The sequence below is a fragment of the Saimiri boliviensis genome, chromosome 2 (assembly GCF_048565385.1).
Source record: "Saimiri boliviensis isolate mSaiBol1 chromosome 2, mSaiBol1.pri, whole genome shotgun sequence".
Classification (NCBI taxonomy): domain Eukaryota; kingdom Metazoa; phylum Chordata; class Mammalia; order Primates; family Cebidae; genus Saimiri; species Saimiri boliviensis.
The window spans coordinates 51,784,859-51,793,020 of NC_133450.1; positions in this window are offsets into that span (position 1 = coordinate 51,784,859).

The following is an 8,162-nucleotide window of genomic DNA, read 5'->3' on the forward strand; positions in this document are numbered from 1 at the left end:
AAAACTTCAGTAATTAGAGTTGATATCCTAAGAAAAAGATACTTTCTTATGTAATCAAGGTATAGCTATCAAATTTAGAAAATTTAACTTTGATGGAATATTCTTATCATTTAAAAAAAATGTTCCCAATAATGTCTTTTGTAGCATTTTTAAAATACAAGTACAGTATCTAATTCAGGATTACACATGACATTTTTTTACCATTTCTTTATTTTAAGCTGGAAACTTTCTCAAGCTTACATAAAATCTTCCATAACAAGATTGACTTCTCTCTCTCTCTCTCTCTCTCTCTCTCTCTCTCTCTCTCCCTTTCTCTCTCTCTCTCTCTCTCTCTCTTTCTCTCTCTCTGTTTCACAGAGTCTCTCGCACTGTTGCCAGGCTGGAGTGCAGTGGTACAATCTCAGTTCACTGCAACTTTCGACTCCCTGGTTCAAGCAATTCTGCCTCAGCCTCCAGAGTAGCTGAGAGTATAGGCATTCACCATCATGCCCAGCTAATTTTTGTATTTTTAGTAGAGATGCGGTTTCATCATGTTGGTCAGGATAGTCTTGATCTCCTGACCTCCTGATCTGCCCTCCTTGGCCTCACAAAGTGCTGGGATTACAGGCGGGAGCCACTGCGCTGGGCAACATTGACTTATTTCAAGAGTCTAGGTCAGTTATTTTATACTGTTCCTCAATTTACATATTTTTTATGATTAGACTCAGGTTAAGCACACTTGGCTTGACAACAAAAGTGACACTATTTTTATAGTTTCATGTCCATAAACTCATCTTGTTGATATTAATTTTGATTCCTTGGTCCAGATGTTGTCCAGTCCTCTGCTCTCTGGTTACTCTTTCCCCTCATGCAGCTAATAGGCATTAAGTAGAGAAACGTTTACAAACCATGCAAATAACCTGCTCTTCATTAAAATTCTACCCCCAGATTCAGCATCCATTGATGATTCTTGTCTGACCCAATCTTAACTATGATGCCTGAAAAATAAAGATTTTCTAACTCTATCAATCACTCTCTTCCTATTTGTTAGCCACAGCTTACTATAATGAAGATCCCTTTCTTCCTCTTTCCTTCCTTCTATCTGTCATCAGTATAGACTTAAGGATTCCTCTTTTAATCATTGGGTTACACTCTATTACCACCTTATTTGTTTTGATGCTCAAATTTTCCTGGATTTAGCCAAAGGAAGACCCTGTAGGCTGGCATCTGTGGGTTCTTGACATCACTTTTTAAGCACTATCCCCCTGACCCAAGAAGGTCTTCAAGACTCATTTTGTACTTCTCCTGACCCTCACCTGGTATAGTGGAAAATAGCATTTAGAGAACAAGATGTGGGCAGAAATTGTGTTAATTATTGGTGTGGTATTACTTCTTGACCCCTTCAACAAACAGAGCTATGATATTTATATGTGTGTGTCTATGTATGTATCTAAGTAAGTTTTCATACTAACACTTCGATTGCAAACCAAACCTACAAAGTTTCTCTATATTTGTATCTCCCTACCTCCACAGTGGAAACGCTCACTTGCCATAACATCAACTCATTTGTTCAATCGTTTGTACTACATGAATCACAAACCTACTCAGAAGAGTTCAAGATTTGTTAACAGTTCTGTATTTGTTTTGACCTGGATTGAGAGTGTATCATCAAAGTATTGTGATCAAAAGTTACTTGTATTAGCTCATAGTTTTTTCTCTATGTATTTTTTTATTTGGAATTACAGTTGGGTTCATTTGTTTTTGTTTGCATTAGTTTTAGATGTTTTCCCCATTCTCGCTAAATATTGATTTAGTTTTAAGTTTTTGCATATGAAGAATACTTTCAAAATGAAAACTATTCAAAAAGGCATACTCAGAACAGTGTTACTTCATTTCATATCCTTTCCATCTGCTTCTTCCCACAACTAAACACAACAGATTTTGATATGTTTTCTTTTTATTATACTTACCCTGTTCAAACTTTATCTCATATGTACTCTATATGATTTATTTCAGGTGAATGAACCCTGACTGATACAGTTTTATCACAGAGTATCTTAAATAATATTATACCATTTCCCTCCCACCCTTTCTTGTGCCATTTTTGTCTCACATTTCATAAAATTTCAATCAATTTTGTTTCTATATTTGCCATACATACTCAACTTTAATGAAATTACAGAAATCTTTAAAAGGAAGAGTACGTTTGCCAAAATATTTGCCCTTTCAACTACTCACCATTCTTTTATATAGGTAAAATTTTCTATTTGTGTATACATGTGTGTAATGTGTGTGTATGTATACACACACATTACGTTACATATATATAATACGCACACATTACACACATATATACACAAATATAAACTTTTTCCTATATAAAAGAAACTTACCTATAAAAAGAAACTTTTACCTATATAAAAGCAAACTATATATACAGTTTGCTCCCTGAAATCTTTTATTAACTTAAAAAATATAGGTTAACTCTTTGCCTGAAAAAATATACATTTTCCTTTAATCTTGAAGGATTTTTTTTTCTGGGGATACAGAATTCTAAATTGAAATTTTTTTTTTCTTTCAGCATTTTAAAATGTTTCAGAGTATTCTGATTTGAATAGTTTCTGACTGGAGGTTCGCATTCATGTTTATCTTTGTTCTTTTGTATGCAATGTATCTATTTTCCTCTGGGTGCTTTTAAGAGTTTCTTTTTATTACTGGTTTTAACAACTTCCTCCTGTTGTATTTTGGTATGTTTTTCTTTGTGTATCCTACTGGAGTTTATTAATTTTGTTCCTGACGATTTCTTATTTTTTATTACATTTGTAAACATTTTGACTATTATTTCTTCCAGTGCTTTTTTCTGATCCTCAATGTTTCACCTCTTCCTTGAATTCCAATTATACTCATGTTACAGCAGTTAATATCATTTCCCAAGTCACTGGGACTTCATTATTTATTCTTTTTTTAGACTTTTTAAAAATTTCTGATCTATATTTAGGATACAGATACTGTATTAGAAGACTACAGTCTTCAAATTCATTGATATTCTTTCTATCATGTCTAATCCACTGTTAATTTTGTCAAGTGAATTATTCTTTAATATATTTATTTCTCTAGAAGTTTCACACTTTTTGTCCTATATTCTATGTTTTTCTTCATTATGTTCACGTTACACTTTAAATGCTTGAGCATTTTTTTTTTTTTTTGGTAGCCTTTTTCAAGTTGGTGTCTGCTAATTTCCTCATTTCTGTCATTTGTGATCTATTTATAGTAACTGATTTTTCTCCTAGGTGTGGATTTAATTTTCTTGCCTTTCTACATTTATAGCAGTATTTGATTGAATGCTAGACATTATGAATTTTATGCTGCTGAGTGTCATATTTTGTCTTGTTTCAAAATGTGTTGCACTTCATTCTGGCAGGCAGTTAAGTTACTTGCAGTCCAGTTTTTTCCATTCTAGTCTTTCTGTGAGGGTTGGTAGGGTGAGTTTAGAACAATCTTTACTGTAGGCCTGCTATAGTTTTCTTGGTATTGCTACAGAAGTTTCTGAGTATTCAGTGAGTAATCTGTACTCTGGCTTCTGGGAACGCGAACTTTTCCCAGACCTGCATTAAAGCTGGAAATTGTTTGACACACAGCTCTCTTTTTGCTTTTTGTCTTGGCCTATATATGTACAACTTAGTGTTCAACAGCTAACTCAGAGATGATTGTGAAGATTTCCTGATTTATTTACTTATATGCTCTCTCCTTTCTTGTACTCTTCCATACAAAATTTCAGCCTCAAAAACTCTAAGCACTTGGTCGGGTGCAGTGGCTCATGCCTGAACTCAAAGAATAGACAGCAAAACAATAAAAGAAAATAAATTCCAGCACTGTAATCCCAGCACTTGGGCAGGCCAAGGTGGGCAGATCATGAGATCAGGAGATCGAGACCATCCTGGCTAACAGAGTGAAACCCCATCTCTACTAAAAATACGAAAAATTAGACAGGTATGGTGGCATATGGCTGTAGTCCCAGCTACTCGGGAGGCTGAGGCAGGAGAATTGTTTGAACCTAGTAGGCAGAGGTTGCAGTGAGCAGAGATCACACCATTGTACTCCAGCCCAGGTGACAGAGCGAGACTCCATCTAAAAACAAACAAACAAACAAAAACAACAACAAAAAAAAAAAAAAAAAAAAAAAAGAAAAAAGAAGAAAGAAAGAAAGAAAGAAAGAAAAAGCAAGATCTCTTATCTATACAACTCAGCCTGATCACTTAGCTCTGCTTGGAATCTACCTCCTGATAATGTGGTTCAGAAAGTTCTTCCCAGCGGAAATCCAGTTTGATTATAAGATTCATCTATTTTTTTTTTTTCCTCTTCTCTTAGTGACTATAGTCATATAGAACGTGTTGTAGGATATCTGCAAACCCTTTATTTGTGTCATTTTTCTATTTTTCTCATTGGTTATAGCACACAATTAAGTAATGCTCCATTCACCCTGTCATGACAGAAGGATAAACCCCTTGTACTCTGCTGAGTTCTGTCATAACTGGTGACAGCTTTTTTTCAAGTTCGTTTCCAAATCCTGACAGTTCACCATTTATTTTCTTTTATCGTTTTGCTGTCTATTCTTTGAGTTTTGTCTTTCTGCTCTGTGTCTTCCTTAATAGTGGAGTTTACTTTATAAAATATTTAACATCCTTGCAAAAATATTTCCCACAGTTTTTATTTTCTCTGTATTACTTATTCCTGTTGAGTATTCTTCTCTTTTGTTGCCTATACTTTACTTTCTTCCTCCTTTAATGTCTTCCAATTTTTCAGTATCTATTGTTGAATGATTTCATATTTCTTAAACCATGCTCAAGAGATTTTTGTGCTGGAGAATAGTAGGAATTGATATGTAAGTTTTCTGGCTTTCAAAACATAAAGTATCCTTTCTACTCAAATGCCACAGAAAAATGCCTTTAGAACATGTGCAGTGTCTATGTCATTATATGTATATTATTGCTTCCACTATTCTTGGAATCAGACTTGGTTCGATAATGTTATTGTTGCCAGCCTTGCTTACTCCAGTTCATGCACCCATAGCAGAAATAAGATGATTGATTTTTGCATTTCTGGGCCTATCCCTCCTCTTCAGAAAGTGTATCTTTTGCTAGAACATTTTGAGATTTGATATTATAAGGCCACCTCTTTGCTGATATTCCTCCTTAGAGTTTTTAATTTTTGCTTTATCCCATGCAGTTTTGTGGTCTCTTTCATAAATTTTGAAGCCATCGATTGTAAATGTCATCCGATTTTTCCAAAATTGGAGTTCTGCATGATTATTAAAAGTTTTTTCCTATTGAGTTTCAATTATTTTCAGGAAAAGAAATGCAGAATCCTGATTTCTGCAGCTATATTAATATCAGAAGTAAGATTTATTTGTTGATTCTTCAATGCTTTTCAAGTGTCATGCTTTAATGCCTTTATTCAGTTGCAATTTAGAAAATTTTTTACCTCAGTGGAACTTATAACATGAATGTGCTGTAGGTAGTGGATGATCAGTGCTGTGAAATTAAAACTATAGATTAAAATATCCCAGATAAAGATTTGTAATCATTTGCATAATCAGGACGAGTACATCGTCAAAAATGAGGGAGAATGTCAAGGATACTGGTTGAAGAGGGAGAAGAAGTGTCAGAGTGGAATGATTGCTTAGAAACTGAGAAGCATGCAGAAACCAGTTACCCAGCTGGAGGAATTAATCCAGGCCAGGTAAGAGGCAGAGATACTATGCTAAACCAAGAGAAAGCCTGATTTTTTTTTTTTTTTTTTTTTTTTGAGATGGAGCCTCACTCTATTGCCAGGATGGAGTGCAGTGGTTGCAATCTCTGCTCACTGCAACATCTGCCTCTCAGGTTCAAGTGATTCTCTTTCCTCAACCTCCCGAGTAGTTTGGACTACAGGTGCACACCACCACACCCTGCTAATTTTTGTATTTTTGGCAAAGATGGGGTTTCACCATGTTGGCCAGGATGATCTCCATCTCCTGACCTTGTGATCTGCTCACCTCAGTCTCCCAAAGTGCTGGGATTACAGGCAGGAGCCACCATGCCAGGCCAAAAGCCTGACATATCTTATCTTTCTATCATAGCAAGAACGAACAGCACCTTACCCAATATGAGACCAACACAGGTCTGCCTTAATATATACCTGACACTTAACAACAGTGTAGTGCTAAGAACTTGGGGGGCTTCAAAAAAGTTCACCAATACCTGTGTCATTGGTAAATATTTTTTAAAGTACTTTTTTTTTTTTTTTTTCCCCCGATGGACTCTTGCTCTGTTAACCAGGCTGGAGTGCAGTGGTGCAATTTTGGCTCACTGTAACCTCCACCTCCTGGGTTCAAGCAATTCCCTGCCTCAGCCTTCTGAGTAGCTGAGATTACAGGCATGTGCCACCATGCCTGGCTAATTTTTGTATTTTTAAGAGATGGGGTTTCACCATCTTGGCCAGGCTGGTCTTGAACTTTTGACCTTGTGATCCACCTGCCTTGGCCTCCCAAAGTGCTGGGATTACAGGTGTGAACCACTGTGCCCGGCCTTAAAAGTACCTTTTAATGTATCTTTTCATATATTTATTTCGCTCTATTGTAACATAAGCTATATACTTTATAGGTACAAGTCAGTTGTTTTTTGGTCTAATTTTCAGACTAATACAGTCATATTAGATTTTTACCTTTATGAAATTGCTCAGGAAGATTATCTGAAGTTCAAGGAAAGAGTAACTTAAGTAGAACAGATCTTTGAAATACTTTTCAAAACCCACAGGAACAAAAAATCAAGTAACATAAATCGCTATAAAATTCTAGAAGATGTGTGTCCGTAATTTAGGAGGCCAAAGACACTTTTTAAAGAAGGAAATAAAACTCTATACCTTAATGTTTAGAAGCCTCCAAAAAAAGTCTGTAATTTCAACGTGATTTCTTAATAACTGTATTTTAGAGAACAAGTTTACAGCTACCTTTAAACAACACAAAAGAAGCTCGCAAGTAATCTCCCAGGAGATGACATTGAATATATTAGGATACCAAGGAAGATATTTAACTTTAACGAGTTTAAGTATTATACATATTTACTTTTAAGGTGTTCATTAAAAAAAATAATGTGATGAAAATGTAGCGTAATAGGAGTATATGTCCTATTTTAGAAGTATGGCAAAAGCAGGCTATTCAATGCAAAATTGTGAGTGAGATAATTTGAAGCTAAGAAAACATAAATACAGTATGAGCCCACATACCATGAAAAGTTAACAAATAGGGAAGGGAAACAGCGGGGAAAACCCCAGAGCATTTAATCTTATTTTATGGTGGCATTCATGTACTGAAAAGAGTGAAAGAACAGCCCCCACACTTCCAGAAATGAGTCAGTTTCATGTCTCAAGCTGATTATAAACCATTCAAGGGCGGCAGCCTCCCACAGCTGACTTTAACTGTGATTAGAATAGAGGATGGTCGTTAGTTTGGGCATGCCATATGTGCCCTGAAGTCTCAAAGCCTGATCGTCAGGTAAACTTGAAGTTTCTCTAGGACCAGCTTACAAATAACTTTTCATGTATGTATCCTGAAAAAGACAGCTCATCAACAGGCCGGTCACATATGCTTAAACCATACTCCAAACCATTTGGCATGCACTAGAGCAATTTTACAAGTTTAGAAACTCCATCTTAATTTTAAACCACTTCAGTTCTCCAATCCTTTTCCCATCACAAAGAAAAGTATTCCATCTGATAAACGTAGGTCATACTGTTTCATACAAATCCCCAGACTCCTGTGAGAATCAGAATTTTTATCAAACATTATGGATTCGGGACTGCTTATGATCTGAAGAAGAAAAAAAGAAGTTATTGTCTTAGATTACAAAACCCAGAGTAGAAATGCTTGTAAAAATTATTTTTTCCTTTTTTCAATTCTTTAATAACAAAAGGGATTTAATACTCAGAGGTATACTTTTAATCCTTTCATTTGAACAGAAGTTTATTTATAGTACCTATAATAAAGCATTTAAAATTTCTGCTTGCAGTGTGAAAAGATTTTCTACATCTTTTCTTGATTAGATACAGAAGTCCCGAGACAAGGTGTTCCCAGTTATGTTGTGCATTTCCAAATATTAAGCTGCAGCTATGAAGTAACTTTTTTTGTTCTGTGATCAACTTTGATT